Source organism: Panthera onca, chromosome X, assembly GCF_046562875.1.
Source record: "Panthera onca isolate mPanOnc1 chromosome X, mPanOnc1 haplotype 2, whole genome shotgun sequence".
Classification (NCBI taxonomy): domain Eukaryota; kingdom Metazoa; phylum Chordata; class Mammalia; order Carnivora; family Felidae; genus Panthera; species Panthera onca.
This window is the reverse complement of record NC_138357.1, coordinates 20127141-20144296: the sequence shown is the minus strand read 5'-3', so window position 1 is coordinate 20144296 and position 17156 is coordinate 20127141. Positions and strand designations below refer to the sequence as shown.

The window sequence follows — 17156 nt, the reverse complement described above, 5'->3', positions numbered from 1 at the left end:
CCTCTTTATAAATATTGAATAGAGTTTGTGCTATTTTTTCTACCTCTCACTGTTTTTATCAAAGAGGAGAGGTGACTTCTATGTTTGGTGAGATCAGGAAGAAAGGTTGAGTATGTGGGGCTCAGACCTGCCTTCCCCCCGACCATGATGTTGCCATGTGGTAACTGCTTTGGGCCTAGGCTTCTTGGTTCTTTGTCTTGGTTCCGAGTTAGTCCAGTTTGACGTGGAGGAGGTGGAAGTGACAGGTATTAGAAGCCGCTTGTGACCACAGATCCAGGCCACATTTTCCAAGCCTTATCAGCAATAAAGCTAATATTTTTGTCTTTGACTCCATATCTATTTTTCAAATATTTGTAAATGTAGCTGGGCAAATGAATATGCCTGATGCTTCCTGAGTTGGTGTGCAGGGGTAAGAAGTGCACCAAGTTAGGAATCAGATTACCTAGGTTCCAGAACTAGTAGGTAGGTCACTTCCGTACTCTGGGATTCAATTTTCTCATTTAGAAAACAAGTGAGTGGGCTCTGGAGAGCTCTGAGGATATTTCCAGATCTAACATGTCATGATTATCGTTGGGCAGTGAACTGAGCCTTGAAAGAAATACATGATTCAGATTTTGAAAGAGAAGGAACAGAAGAGTTACCGAGAAGCTCTCAGGGATGAAAGCATTTAAAAAACTTAGCATGGTAAATATGAAGAATAGAAAGAGGCAAGGCACTTTTCCAGCCCAGACATTTGCAGGCTGATTCACCTTGACAACCACTTAAGTTTATGCACATAAAAGGATATAGAGGATTTGACACAATGGCAGGTAGGAGGAGTTTCACTGACGCATGACTTGAGAAATCCTCTACTGATCTTATGAACTGGTCCACACTTAATAAAGATTCTAAGCAGGAAGATGAAAAAAATCACTAGATATAAATATTTAGATCTCTATAATTTATATCTTAAAGAACAGCAAAGCAATGGGACCACGGACTAACCACTTATGATTACTTTTCTTGTCTGGACTCCTTGTCCAATGAACATAGTAGCTTTTTTTTTTTTTTTTTTTTTTTTTTTTTTTTTGCTTGGCCTCCATTTTATAAGTTTAACATTGATTGTATCTGGCTTCTCTGAGCTTGTCCTATCTTTGATTCTGATTCCAGATCTAACATGTCATGATTACGATTGGGCAATGATAAGAAAGCATAATATTTTATGTTAAAATGTAAAATTAAATGTAGAACTCAAGTTCTGCACCTAATGGCTCTGAGGGACCCATCTGGGTGGATCACACTTATGCACCGGAAAAGCTATGAATGTGTTGACCGTGTCTCATCTTGTCCTCATATTTTCAGGCAAAAGCTCTGACTTCCTAACTTAAAGTCCTTCTGACTGGTACAAGTATATACTCAGAGACATCTTTTACATTTGTGTTTAGTGGTTTTATTATTGAGTTACTGAGTATAAGGAACTCTTATATGTGGCCATAGTTAACACGTGAAGGAGTAAGAATGGCAAGAAGGCATTTGTTCACCACCGGAGCCTATTATCTGGCTCAGGGTTCTTTCTGAAAATTACAGCAGTTCACCAGCCTAAGGTACATGGAAAGGAGGGCCTGACCTATTATCTAGCCTGACCTATGACACTAGAATACTTGCTAAGCTCCAGCCAGAGTTGCCACATCTTCATTCTTTAGCAATGACCCTGGCCTGTAGTCTTGGACAGTCTTAGTGACTACCACTCCCACAGCCCCTTAATGAAGAGATTGGCCCCAGGATTCTTTCTGCATAAAGTTACTAGAGCCTATGCCATATGCATTGAGAGAGACTAATGCTAGGAATATAGTTAACTCCAGCCAAGATAGGTTGAACCAGAGATGTGCACATTATCAAAGCCAACCGTTATCTAAGACTGTTTGGCTTGAAACACTGCCTTATAATCGCGCTCTATACTAAAAAGTACTGATGGCAAGGGCTAACATCCATAGAATGGACACGAAGAAGGTTATGTGTCCTTGTGGTGGATTATTGAGAGATCCAGCTCTTAGAGGCCCTATAGATATAGAGGATGTAGGGAAGAAGGAGCTATAACTGAGGTTCTGAATGAACCCTGATAATCCAAATCTAGGAATTACTTGGATTTAAAATACCTACATGGATAAGAAGATGATATGTTCCACTGAAAGACCGTAGAAATAAGGTTGGGAGCAGTCTCTGGAGCCAAATTGCCTATGTTTGGATACTATTCCTGCCACTTAGTAGCTCTATGACCTTCTACCAGTGACATCAATTCTGTGCTTTAGTTTCTCCATCCGGAAAACAACAATAATAACAGCACCTACCAGATCAATTTTGAGTCTGAAATGAGCTAATACACATTGAACACTGAAAACAATGTCTGGCACATAGTAAGTGCTCAAAAATATAAGCTTTTAGTGTTATTTTATCCCGGTACGTAAGTGAGGCAGAGTAATTTGTTGAGATACTGTGTTTATTCTCCCTTTACTTTCCCTTTCTTGTATTCCAAAAAAGGAATGGAATATTTTCTTTCCTGGGGAGAGAGTGGGTTGCGTTGCAGGGTCCAGAGTCTGTCTTACCTGGAATCCTAAGCATATTGTAAGGATTATGCTCAAAGGAGGGGAAGGAAGTAGTTGACTTTAGAGTAGACAGAAGAAGGAGTGAGATTTCTCCAAGCTTTGGGAAGGACTGACAGTTGACAGTTGGGGAGTAGTAAGATCTGGGGCCACCTCCTGACAGAACCCCTGAAGGTACTGTATCTTTGGTCAACTTTAGGAGCTCGATTCTAGGTGCTGTGGCTCTCCCCTAGGCGTGGGAGAAGCGCAACTGCTTGCTTTTACAACACCGTGCAGGCTTGGACGAGAAGGCATGACGGCCTGACGATTAGAGATTCTTTCCCTATTTGACACTTGCCACACAAAGCTCCTGAGTATCTGTGTGATCCTAAGGAGTGTAGAAAGCTCCAGAAAGTGATTGGAATTTAATTTTTTGCCAGTCTTGCAGCACAGAGATGCGCAGTTGAAATACATTTGGCTTAAAGGAAATGAAGAAATATGATAGTTCTCCCATCCCCAAGTTTGTGGCGTACCACTCATACCAATTACACAATAAATCATCATTACGAAGAGTAATTTGGTGGTTTTGTAAGGTCTTTTCTTTATAATGTTAGAAAGGCTAAATTATAGATAATTTTGTGCTAGTAAATAAGTTACAAGGAAAAGATCCTTAAAGGGAATGAATGAGAGGTCAGAGGGGTGGGATGAGTAGCAGTGAGGATTCACCCATGTGAAGTCATTGTTTGTACTGGCGAAGTTAATAATTAAGATGTCCTTCAGAGGTAAGGGAGGGCTTTGGAGCACATGGTATCTGTCACTTTAGAGTGTATATTAGTTTCCTAGGGCTGCAGTGACAAAGCACCACAAACTGAGTAGTTTAAAACAAGAAATTTATTCTCTCACAGTTCTGGAGGCTCTAAGTCTAAAGTCAAGGCTTCAGTAGGGCCATGTTCCCTCTGAGACCCATACTGGAGAATTCTTTTGTCCCTCATCTAGCTTCTGGTGTTTGTTGGTAATCCTGGACATTCCTTGTCTTGTAGATATATCACTCCAATCTCTGCCTCCATCTTTACTGCCACGAAGCATCTTCACTGGAAGAAATCTCTTTTTCCTTTATGCTGGTATTGCATCTAATTCTTATCTTTCTTGTGGTATTTATCTTGCATCATAGTTATTTATGATTGCATCTGTAGTAGGCAACTTTTCAGCTGTCTACCCAGACAACAAAATCTCTACGTGGGGAATAACAGTCCAAAATAGCAGGGGGGAGAGTTCTGTATTCATAGTACCTAATCATTGCCCTCCTCCCTTCATAGCTGATTAATGATGCCTGGGCAACTGACCAAATGGAATCAGTAAGATTCTCTCCCTAGGAAATCTGAATTTGGGACTCAAGCATTCTGTGGAGTCCCATTGTTTTTGACTACACTGAGGATATGTTAATCCAAGAATTGTTAGGGCCAGCAGAAAGCTCAGAGGAACAAAGAAAGTTGTTTTGAACAAAGGAGAATAAAGAAGTGTAGAGGGGAATGGCTGTAGTGTTAGAAGAAATTATAGGGAAAAATCAGGATGTTGAAATTTAATACTTCTTGTTGCTTGCATCAAAGTTCTGCAAGAGAGGAATTAACTCAAACTAGAACTGAGGAGGTCTGCAAGGAAACGTAACAAGAAATACAGCATTTCTAAGGTAAGTGCTTTCTGCTTATGGACTATAGTCTAAATTGACCAATTGTTCCATAATTTGGAGACTTACAGGAGAGAAAAACAAATGGCTTCTGTATCTCAAAACTGAAGCTGGTACAATCAGTGGCAAGGAATTGGCAGCCATAGCTGAAGATACAACTGATGGTCTACGTCTTTCTCAAGTAGGTTCTCTTTAACAGTTCTCTGTCAGACCAAGGGCAAAACCCACTGACAGTGATCTAGTTATGAGTGACAGCTCACTAAGGTTATTTTAGGAATAGGGAAATGGGTAGAGTGCAGACATTGAGCACATAGAAAAGATAAAAGAAAACTTAAAAATATATACAAAAGGAAACACAGTGGAGTATTAGAATGGAGCCTGAGAAAATCCAGAATCCCCTGGTATTCCTCAAGGGCCTACTCCTATTAAAAGGAGGGCCACTACCTCAGATGCATCTTAAATGAAAGAAGAAGATTAGCCGCGTCTCCCTTACCCTAGGGTGATTTTTTTGTGACCTCAATGCAAAAGCCAAGATGGAGGTCGTTTAACTGAGGGACTAGGGGCCTGGGCAGAGTCCTGTAGCCTATTGCTCAAGGACAGAAACATCTAGGCTAGTGTGAAGATTCAAGAACATGAGTTCACATCTTTTCCTTTGACTACCACCCCATGAAATGCGATTTAAATCAAAACCTATTGTGCTAGAGTACAGAATGCTAGTTGCCTACCGCAATATCTCTTTTTCTCTTTCTTTAGTAACCGATTTCCAATTTTTATCTGGGCACACTACCATTTGCAATAAAAGACTAGACTACATTTCCCAACCTCCCTTACTTTTAGGCATGGTCATACCTTTAAGTTCTGGTCAGTGAAACATAGGCAACAGTGTTTCATGGACCTTCTGAGGAGTTTCCTTAGAAAAGATGGAGGCATGTCTTTCTTCACCTTTCCTCATCTTACTGCCTGGAATCTAGATATGATAGCTGGAGTTTCGTCAGCCATCCTGGGCCATGAGGATGATGGCCATACCCTAGGAAGTGAATTGCTACAGAAAAGCCAAGCCTGGCCAAAAAACCCCAAAGGCTTTTGATTTTCAACCCCTAAGGCAATCCCGACGTCACTGAACTCACATCCACAGGAAGAGGGTTTCTGAAATGGTGCAGTCTCCAGAAGGGTAAACCTCCCTAATGCCCCTTTCAGGAATAGCCAAGTAGGACAATGCACAAGGGAGATGATCTCAGAGAAGAGAATCCGAGACATGGAGCTGGGCTGACCAAGAACGCACTCTACTGCCAAGGAGTTCTTGCTGTTTATGTACATGATACGTAAGTCAATATATTGATTGGCAAACTTCATGTATTGTATCAATTTTTTTTTTGTATTTCCAAATGGGAGGTTTTATTTAGTTCATCCTGTTTTCCCTCTATTATTAGACACTGACTGTTTTGGATATGGTCAAATGTACAGTTTACCTATAGATGTGAAACCATGGGGAGCTACATCAAGACCTGCTCAAGATGACTGTAAGTCACTGAAGGATCTTGGGCTTAATGTTGGGTGCACTTGGGATATACGAGTTTGGATTGTCTTTCTATTTAGAAGGCATGAGTAATGAGTACATTTTCGTTTGTGTATGGTATAGTGGCGTTATATTAGTTGAAGACCTTCTGTAAATTGGGTGGACTATCAAGTTTGTATGTTACTTTTGTCTGTCCAACATACGTTCCCGGTTGTTCTGCAAACGGCACTTTGGCTTCTCTTTGAGGGACCAACTCTTTTTTGCTCTCTCTCTCACTCTCCCCCCCCCCCCCCTTTCTTTTTCAATCTTCAACTTCTAAGCAGAGATGTCCCCTTCCCTGGTTCAAAGAATAGGTGCATAAACTCTAACTCTAACCTGACCAATTAGAATGTCCTATCCCCTGGCATCAGGAATGGGCATGTGATCTAAGCAGATATAATCATGTGCCCAAAACCAGGCCAATGAATCAGCCATTAGAACGAGACTGGAACTACTGAGAACAATGCATTCTCTTCTTTTATTTTTTTCCAGCTTTGTTGAGAAAGAATTGACACATAATGTGTAATTTTAAGGTGTACATTGTGATGATTTGATACATGTATATATTGTAAATTGTTCACCACAATAGGTTAGTTAACATATCCTTCACCTCACATAATTACCATTTTGTTTTTGTTGTTATGGTGAGAACATTAAAGTTCTACTCTCTTAGCAACTTTCAAGTATACAAATATTATTAACTATAGTCACCATGCTCTACATTAGAGCCTCAGAACTTATTTACCTTATAACTGACAATTTGTACCTTTTGACCAACACCTCCCCATTTCTCTCACCCCTCAGCCCTTGACAACCACCATTCTACTGTTTCCATGAGTTCAATGTTTTTAGATTTTACATATAACTGAGATCATACAGCATTTGTCTTTCTCTGTGACTTATTTCACTTAGGATAGTGTGATCAATGTCCATCCATATTATTGCAAATGGCACATTTTCCTTCTTTCTAATGGCTGATTAACATTCCATCACACATACACACACACACACACACACACACACCACCTTCTTTATTCATTCATCCAACAATGGGCACCAAAGTTGTTTCCATGTCCTGGATATTGTGAATAATGTATTAATGCCATATGATCTAACAATTCCACTAGTAGGTATTTACCCAAAGAAGATGAAAGCACTAATTTTAAAGATATACGCATCCCTAAATTTATTGCAGCATTATTTACAATAGCCAAAGTATGGGAGCAACCTAAGTATCCATTGATAGATAAATGCATAAAGAAGATGTGATCACATGCGCGCGCACACACACACACACACACACACACACTTGAATATTGCCCAGCCATAAGAGGAGGAGATCTTGCCATTTGTGACAACATGGATGGACCGAGAGGGAATTATGCTAAGTGAAATAAGACTGAGAAAGACAAATACTATACAATTTCACTCATATGTGGAATCTAAAAACAAAACAAATGAATACACAAACAAAAAGCAGAATCAGATACAGAGCACAAACTGTTTGTTGTTAGAGAGAAGGGGGTGGAGGGATGAGCAAACTGGATGAAAGGGAGTGGGAGATACAGGCTTCCAGTTATGGAATAAGTCACAGGAATAAAAGGTACTGCATAGGGAATATAGCCAGTGGTATTGTAATAGCACTGAATGGGGACAGATGGGAGCTACACTTGAGAGCACAGCATAAACTAGAGACTTGTCCAGTCACTATGTTGCACGCCTGAAACTAATGTAACGTTGCGTGTCAACTATATTTAAAAAAATCCACAATGAGGTATCACCTCGCATCGGTTAGAGTGGCTATTATAAAAAAATAACAAAAAACAAAAACAAGAGATAACAAGTGCTGGTGAGGATGTGTAGAAAAGGGAAGCCCTTGTACACTGTTGGCGGGAATGTAAATTGGTGCAGCCACTGTGGAAGACAGTATGGAGGATCCTTAAAAAATTAGAAATAGTACTGCACTTTCTTTTAGGTTGCTAATCTAGTTAGATGCAAGGGCAGACCTTCTAATAACAATCATGGAGGGAACTGGAGCTCGGAAAAGGAGAGTGGTGGATCCCTAACATCACAGCTTGAGCAGCAGCATACAGCTGTGCTTGAAGCCAAACCGTCCCTGGATCTTTCAACTCCTTGACCTACTACTATGATGTCCTCTTAATCTTTATTTTGAATTTTGTCACTCATAACCAGAAGAACTCTGACAAATAGACACCCATATCCTTATAATGTACTACTGTTATTACCATTTTACCTATTTTGTTTAGTTTTGAGAGAGAGAGAGACAGAGACAGAGTACAAGCAAGGGAGGGGCAGAGAGAGAGGGAGGCACAGAATCTGAAACAGGCTCCAGGCTCCGAGCTGTCGGCACAGAGCCCGACGTGGGGCTCAAACTCATGAACCGCGAGATCACGACCCGAGCCGAAGTCAGACCATAAGATCGTGACCTGAGCCATTGCTATGAGCATTGAGCTTTAATGTTCTCAACATAACAACAATGACAACAAAATGGCAATTATGTAAGGTGAAGGACATGTTAACTAACCTTATTGTGGTAAACATTTAGTGATATATAAGTGCATCAAATCATCATATTGTATACCTTAAACTTGCACATGTTATATGTCAATTATATCTCAATAAAGCTGGAAGAAAATGATCATATTAATAATCTTTAATTGTACAGTTTGGTGGCATTAAATATATTCACATTGTTTTGCAGCCATTACTACAATCCATCCCCAGAACTCTTTTCACCTTTCAAAACTGAAACTATGTCCCCATTAACAATACTTTCCCTATCCCCTGTCCCCAGCCCCTGGAAGCCACCATCTATTTTCTGCATTTATGAACTTGACAGATCTGGGTACCTCATATACGTAGAATCATACAGTATTTGTCCTTTTGTGAATGGCTTATCTCACTTAGCATAATGTTCTCAAAGTTCATCCATGTTGTAGCATGTGTCAGAATTTCATTCCTTTTTAAGGTTGAATAATATTCCATTGTATGGATATACCATTTTTGTCTGTCCATTGATGGACACTTGGGTTGCTTCCACCATTTTGGCTGTTGTGACTAATACTGCTAAGAACATGGGTGTACAAAAATCTGTTTGAGTCCTTGCCTTCAATTGAGTCATCTGCTTTTAAAGAAACATGTAAGCTACGGGGCCCCTGGGTGGCTCAGTCGGTTGAGCCTCTGACTTCGGCTCAGATCATGATCTTGCAGTCCGTGAGTTTGAGCCAGCCCCACGTCGGGCTCTGTGCTGACAGCTCAGAGCCTGCAGCCTGCTTTGGAGTCTGTGTCTCCTCTCTCTGCCCCTCTGCCTCTCATGCTCTCTCTCTCTCTCAAAAATAAATAAACATTAAAAAATTTTTTTAAGAAACATGTAAACTTGGATAGTGAGCATATTGAATAGTGTGGACATAAGACTAGAATACCTCTCTCTGAACGTTTATACTGTGTAAAACTCTCAAGGTCCTTGAATGAGCATCTGGGGGAGGAAGAGGGAAAGGTTTTAGATTATTTATCAGTCCATCAGATGGAGACTCAGAGAAAATTCAATTTAAATTGGAGAAATAAAGAAATTCCTTATACTCATTTTGTGGAGTATCTTCCTAGCTGCTATACTGATTTGACTAAATTTCTATTATTTGCCACAAAATGAGATTTAACTCTAACATATTTTCTCCTCTCTTGGTTTATAAGGTCTTTTATAATGGAATCTATATCTGAGTAATTTCTTTTTATTCTCCACAAAAGAAGTATCAAAAAAAGGTTAATTATATGAAATACCACTAGGAGATCTGTGATGCTCTGGAGAACAGTATGGAGGTCCCTCAAAAAATTAAAATAAAACTACCCTATGACCCAGCAATTGCACTATTAGGTATTTACCCAAAGGATACAAAAATACAGATTCGAAGGGGTATATACACCCCAATGTTTCTAACAGCATTATCAACAATAGCCAAAGTATGGAGAAAGCCCAAATGTCATTGACTTATGAATGAATAAAGAAGATGTGGTATATATATGTATGTATGTATATACATATACATTCTTTTTAATGGCTGAGTAATATTCCTATATATTATATATATGAATATATATATGAATATATACACTCATATATGAATATATATATGAATATATATATGAATATATGAATATACTCATATATATGAATATTACTCAGCCATTAAAAAGAATGAAATCTTGCCATTTGCAAGGATGTGGCTGGAGCTAGAATGTATTCTGCTAAGCAAAATAAGTCAATCAGAGAAAGACAAATACCATATGATTGCACTCATGTGTGGAATTTAAGAAACAAAACAGATAAATATATGGGAAGGGGGGAAGAAAGGGAAGGGAGAGAAACAAACCACAAGAGACTCCTAATGACAGAGAATTAAACTGAGGGTAGATGGAAAGAGGTGGGTAGGCGATGGGCTAGATAGGTGACAGGTATTAAGTGGGGCACTTGTGATGAGCACCGGGTGTTGTATGTAAGTGACGAATCAGTGAATTCTACTCCTGAAACTAATATTGCACTGGATGTTAAGTAACTAAAATTTAAGTAAAAAAAGAGATCTGTCATATATCTGAAACATAAGGTTACCAGGGAGGCCAAAAGGGCATTTCTGTGATCTGTTCATTCAACACATATTACATTCATTCATTTATTTATTTATTTATTCATGTTTATTTTTGAGAGACAGCACAGGCGGGGGAGGGGCAGAGAGAGAGGGAGACAGGATTGGAAGCAGGCTCTGAACTGGCAGCACGAGATCATGACTTAAGCCAAAGCCAACTTAAGACACTCAACTGACTGAGCTACCCAGGTGCTCCATGATACTACATTAAAAAAAAATACGCTTATATATATCATAAAATTTACCATTTTAGCCATTTAAAATGTGCAATTCACAGAAGTATATTCATAATGTTGTGCAATTGTCACCATTTTTCAGCTCCAGACCTTTTTTACCATCCCAAATGGAAACTCTCTACCAACTAAGCAGTAACTCCCTATTCATTCTAACCCTTGGTAACCTCTATTGCATTTTCTGTCTGTATGTATTTACCTATTCTAAGACCTAATGTAAGTGAGGTCATACATTATTTGCCCTTTTGTGTCTGGCTTATTTCACTTAGCATAATGTGCTCAAGTTTCATCCATGTTGTAGCATGTGTTTGAATTTCATTCCTATTAAAAGCCAAATATATTCCATTACATATATATATATGTATATATATATATATATACACACACACACACATATATGTATGTATGTATATACATCACATGGTATATAATATATATATATATATATATATATATACACACACTACATTTTATTCATCCATTAATCTGTTAATGGACACTTGGATTGTTTCTACATTTTGGCTATTGTAAAAATGCTTCTGTAAACATTGGTGTACACGTATCTGTTCGAGTCCCTGCTTTCAATTTTTAGGGTATGTACCCAGGTGTGGAATTGCTGATTCTTATGATTCTGTTTAACTTTCTGAGGAGCTGCCAGACTGTTTTTCATAATGGCTGTGCCATTTTACATGGCTACCAGCCAATGCACAAGGGTTCTAATTTCTCCATATCATCATCAACACTTCTTTCCATTTTTTGAATGACGCCTATCTTAGTGAGTGCGAAGTGGTAACCTATTGTAGTTTTAATTTGCATTTCCCTAATGATTGATTGTGTTGAGCGTTTTTCATGTGTTTATTGGCCAATTGTATATCTTCTTTGGCGAAATATCTGTTCAAGTCCTTCCTTTGTCCGTTTTTGGATCGTTATTTATTTTTTGTCGTTGTTGAGATGTATGATAATACTTTTTCATCACTGTGTTAGGTGCTGGAAATATAGCCATGGATAAGACACAGACTCTGTCCTCAAGACACTCCCAGGCTAGTGGGAGAAGCGGACAATATTCTAATGAGGTGTGGTAAATCCAACGACAGTTTTATGCTGAAGGTATTGCGAGAGTTTCAAAGAGGGGCACACTAGTGGAGGTGGGAAGCAGACATGGAAGTTTTCCTGAGGGATATGGTGCTTTGGGACTATCCTGGTCTCAAAGGATGCTAGGCAGGCAAAAAGGGGGAGGGTGGACATTCCAGGCAGAAAGGAAACCGTGAGCAATGGCTTGCAGGCATGAAACAGCAGGTCGTGTTTTGGAAACTACAAACATCTACCTGCTGTTGAAGAAGCAAGTCCAAGGCAGGCAGTGGCGAGAGATGAGCCTGGAGAGGTAGATGGGAACTGGATTATGCCACATGTTATAGGCTGTTGTAAGGTGTGTGTGGGCTTTATCCTGACACCTACGGGGAGTGACTGAAAGGTTTTAAGCAGAGGAGTTACATAGTCAAACTTGTGTTTTCGATCAGAGCTTCCCAATTTTTTTTCATAGCCCATCATAGTACACGTAGCCTGAGAAGTCTTGTCTGGCATTGTGAGCTGCTCCTGACCCATCACAGCTGTCCCAAGAGGTGAGACTGGGAAGTTGTCTTAGAGAGATCATTGTGACAGTCGTGTGAAGAACACACTGGGGGAAAATGACACTGGAGGCAGGCTGTCAAGTTCAACTAACCAGGTATGGTGGGGATAGAGAAAACAACTCAGAGATAGAATTGATAGGACTTGATAGACTGGGTATGGAGGCAGGGAGGCAAAGGTGATTCCCAGGATTCTTGCTTGGACAACTGGGTGGAGAAGCCGCATGTTTGAGAGAGATTATGAGTTTAGGGATGAGAGTAAAGGTTTACTTTGAAATGAGTGGCTGCGGATGCCCAATAGGCCATTAAGTCCTTGTTGGCTCTATTGGCCATGGAGAAGTGAACTCTATAGACCCAGGAGCTAGTTCAGTGTGGAAATTCTTGTTTAAAATATTTTAATGTTTTATTATTTATTTTTGAGAGTGAGAGAGACAGAGCACGAGCGGGGGAGGGGCAGAGAGAGAGGGAGACACAGATCTGAAGTAAGCTCCAGGCTCTGAGCTGTCAGCACAGAGCCCAATGTGGGGCTCGAACTCACAAACCACGAGATGATGACCTGAGCCGAAGTCGGACACTTAACCAACTGAGCCACCCAGGCGCCCCTCCGTGTGGAAATTCTTACAGCTTTGAAAGGAACCATGGAGGTGACTGTACTACAGACCCACCTCCTTTGAAAACTTTCCCAGCCCACAGCCTCAAGGAGGCAACCTTTCATATGTACCATGAGACTCCAGCCTTTTGGACACAACTGAATGTTATAAGGATGAACATTTGACTCACCAATCAAATTCTCTCTCATGAGAATCAGGCACTGGGGCCCAGTGACTGAGTCAATTGTTTGTGGGGAAGCAAGCCTGAAGGTCAAGTAGATTATTCCTTTTTTTTTAAGTTTATTTACTTATTTTGAAAGACAGAGAGAGAAAACACACATGGGCACAAATGGGGGAGGGGCAGAGAGAGGGAGAGAGAGAGAATTCCAAGCAGGCTCCACATTCTCAGTGCAGAGCCCTGTGTGGGGCTTGAACTCACATACCATGAGATCGTGATCTGAACTGAAATCAAGAGTCAGACACTTAACTGATTGAGCCACCCGGCTGCCTCTCAAGTAGATCATTCCTAAACTGTGCCCCCAGATTATCAGAATTGTTTGGGAACTTGTTAGAAATGCAAATTCTCATACCTCATCCCATATCTACTGAATCAGAGACTCTTGAGTGGGTCCCAGCAATCTATGTTTTACAAGCCTTCCAGGTGCTTCTGGTGCAGGTTATCATTGATATGGACTCAGGATAAGACTACCATTCTGGGAGTAGCCCTGATCAACCACAGGAGTGTGATAAGTAGGCATAGAAACCTGGTTTGCAGAGAAGTAGGAGACTGGAGGGGAGAGAGAGAGAGAGAGAGAGAGAGAGAGAGAGAGAGAATGGAAAAGAAGACAGAGACAGGCACAGACATACACACAGAAAGAGGAGAAACAAGCTCCCCGATAACTTTCCAGTTACATGAGGCCCAGTTGTTCTTCCTGCGATCGGAATTTGTGAAATTTCCCTATATCCTTGCATAAATCTTTTATTTGAATGAAGCTTTATTTTTTTTATAATAAAAGTGCTCTGATGCCCTAGTTATTTCTCCAAAAATCTATTACGCATTTACTGTGTGGCTACTGTTCAAGGCATCATGCGGGATACGAACCTGGTTGTTGCCTTTGCGAAGCCCCGTTTAACAGAGGAGGAATATAGACAATACCAGAAGGGTACAGGGGGGTAGCTACTGAGGTTTGAGATTATTTGATAAGCACTGAATAAATATTAGCTGCATCTCAGTGGTATCTGGTAAGGCCAAGGAAGACCTCAAGAGACTTGATAGTTGATATATACCTTGAATAATGAGTTTTCAAAGAAAAGGAGGAAGAAGATGGGAAGGTGTTTCAAGTGGAGAGAAAAAGAGCACAAAGGTATGGGAAGCCATGGTATGTATCCGGGAAACATGAGTGGTGTAAGGGCAAATACAAATTAAAAATAAGAGGCTTGGGGGTTCCCTGGGTGGCTCTGTTGGTTAAGTGTCTGATTCTTAATTTCAGCTCAGATCATGATCTCATGGTTCGTGAGTTCGAACCCAAAATTGGGTTTTGCACTGACAGCGCAGAGCCTGCTTCGGATCTCTCTCTCTCACTCTCTCTATCCACCCCCCCCCCCGACTCACGCAGTCTCTCTCTTTCTCAAACTAAATAAACTCTTAAAAAGAAGAGGCTTAATTTTCCTTGTTGGAAATAAGGGAAGAGACTTCTCCTTCATCTCTCTCTTTTCTTACAAAATTTCTTTCTGTGTCCTTTTCAAGTGTATGTAAATCTTGGTAATGGCTAAATAAGCCTTAAAGTAGCCTCACAATCTCCCATGCTTCCTCAAGGACCTGGGAGTCACCTCTTTGAAATGCAAACATCAAGGGCAATCAAGCCCCAGATCTCCATTCCTGGAGGGAGGTCACAGCCTAACTTCTGGGGACCTGCCTCCAATTTGCAAAACTATCTCTTTGAGGTAAAGATAGGAAAAGTTTGTTTCTCCTAGGGATAAAGTCAACTGGGGAGGTGGTCTCCCCAGTTACACTATAAAGTTAAGGCGAACTATGAATGACAAAAGGTGCTGTGAGTCCTCTTGAGGACTAGTTACCATTTATCTTGAAAACATGTCTGTAATGGGTTGTATCTGCTTGGCTAGATAAGGGGGTGATTCCTTTCTGGCTTTGCAGTTTCTTAGTGGATTGCCTAGGGTGTGCATCCCATTTTGGTTCAATGTTCATTCTGTTTTCTTTCACTACTGCCTTTGTGGAGAGGATTTTTGGGTTGGAAGATCTCATTTTTAATTATATTTCCCCAACAGTGGTTTGGTTCGTCTGGAGTTGTACTGTTACAGAAAGCAAGGGGAAAGAGGAAGCTTGAGAGCAAGCCCAAGGCCCAAGATTGCTGCGTTGGAGTGTAGGCTTTATCCCCTAAGGCAGTGAAGAAATCTGGAAGATTTTAAATCAGGGAAGCGAAATAATGAATTTTCGATCTTAGAAAAATGATCCCAGTAGGAATGTGGAGAGCAGATTGGGAGGGAGATGGGTCAAGTGGTATAGCACTAACTGTGGACAGGATAATAATCTTAGAATACTATTTAAGGGCTTTCTTGCTCTGTTATTACTCAAACGTTATTCTTGGATTGACCTTTCCCTAAGCCCCCTAACAGTATCTGGACCTGTGTATCTTTATTTTTACCACAGGGACATTTCTCCGGGATGTGGAGACTAGAGGACGACAGTAGTGGTTGTGGCTGCATGTCTGACACTCCTGCGCCACTTTTCCTGAACGGTTTGAGTGCCCCTCCCCTCTGGCCCCACAATCTCATCCCAGTGACTCCTGAGGTCCGAAGCATCTTCAGGATCTACAGCATCTCTGACGATGTCCATCAGGAGAAAGGAGTTGCTTATTATAGAGGTCTCTACCATTGGCCGGTGCTCAGTTTGTGGCCAACACTTGCTTGATATTCAGCGAGGCCCTGAACAGCCACTGAACTGAGGTGTTACTGTCAACAGAGGTGCCTCGTTTTCTTAGTAGCCCCTACCTGGACCCCTAAATTGTGACCGTTGAGTGCCTGGATTCAGGTGAGCTCAGGTGTTTCCTTGTATAACAACCCATAAATGGTTTTCTTTAACATGAGACTTTGTAAATAGAAATTGAGAAGAACCCAAACACTTTGAACTACACACGTTTATTAAATAGTTAACAAAGGCACATCAATAACCACTTACTACATATATGTGTGTGTGTGTGTGTGTGTGTATAAAATTAACACAGATATGTTTCTTTCTTAACTGCCAATTTCCCCAAGAAAGAATTGTTCAACTCTTCAAGTCATGAAGGCTAAAGGCAAAGTCTCAGTCCCGATCTTAATCTTCTCCCCGCTCTTCTTGAGACCTACATTGATCCTCAATGAGTTGACCATCATCTTCTGTGGCTGTAATACTCTTAGAAGCATGCTGACGGCAGAGACTCCTCCTCAGATTCCTTCTGCATTCTCTCAAGTCCTGTTGGTAATCAGCAGGCTGTCTGCGTTAACAGGTGCTGTTGCCACTGCTTGTCGCTGTTCAACCACTGACATTCTGTGATCTTTCACCGATTCCTCTCTTTGTACTTGTACATCCATGCAATGCACTGAATCATTCATGGGGGAAAACCTCCCTCGTTCACATCAGGAAAATGTATCGTTTTTCCTGCGTCTCTTCTGCTTTGCCCCAGATGCCCTGCCTGCCTCTGCGCTGACCACAAGTTCCTTCTTACACAGATTGCCTCTTATTCTGATTTCCACTTTGGAAGGCTATGCTTTTGCTTCAGGCGTCTGTTTCTAAAGACAGGAACCGGACCTCCTGTTCCTGTCACAAACCTCACCATTCCATCCAGGTGGCTGGCCTATCATTACCACTCTTGGCTTTTGTTCCCCCACATATCCATGGTCTTCCTGCCTAAGGGAGAAGTGTAAATCCAGGTACTGAAAGGAAAATCTGGGAGGGCTCGGTTAGATGAGCATTTCTAGGACAAGAAAGACTAAAGAAAAAAAAAATCTCAGTATGTGCGTCCATCTGTTGAATATTAGCAAGTATAGGCATTAGGCGATTACAGAAATGTGATCACGCATCAGGCTTATCGCAGGTCATGCTCTTTACTACAGATGCTGACCACGTTGAGTGGATTCTGGCCTGTGGAACTGTGCAATGTTTACTATCTTGTCACTATTTTGGGTTCATTATTATAGCAGAACTTTCCTGACAATAACAGAATTACAAGAGCCTTCTTTTTTGGCCTTCTTGA

At 40.8% G+C, this 17156-nt stretch overlaps 1 long non-coding RNA gene across 2 annotated transcripts in view; it reads left to right on the top strand.

The window, feature by feature from the left end:
- Positions 1-16001, top strand: part of LOC145713630 (uncharacterized) — a 71775-nt gene extending 55774 nt beyond the window's left edge. For both annotated transcript variants that reach the window (XR_014136664.1, XR_014136663.1), the window contains exons 3-5: positions 4166-4245; positions 5673-5762; positions 15572-16001. This is a non-coding gene — a long non-coding RNA (uncharacterized LOC145713630). The remainder of the gene's footprint in view (positions 1-4165; positions 4246-5672; positions 5763-15571) is intronic.
- Positions 16002-17156: the final 1155 nt, after the last annotated feature.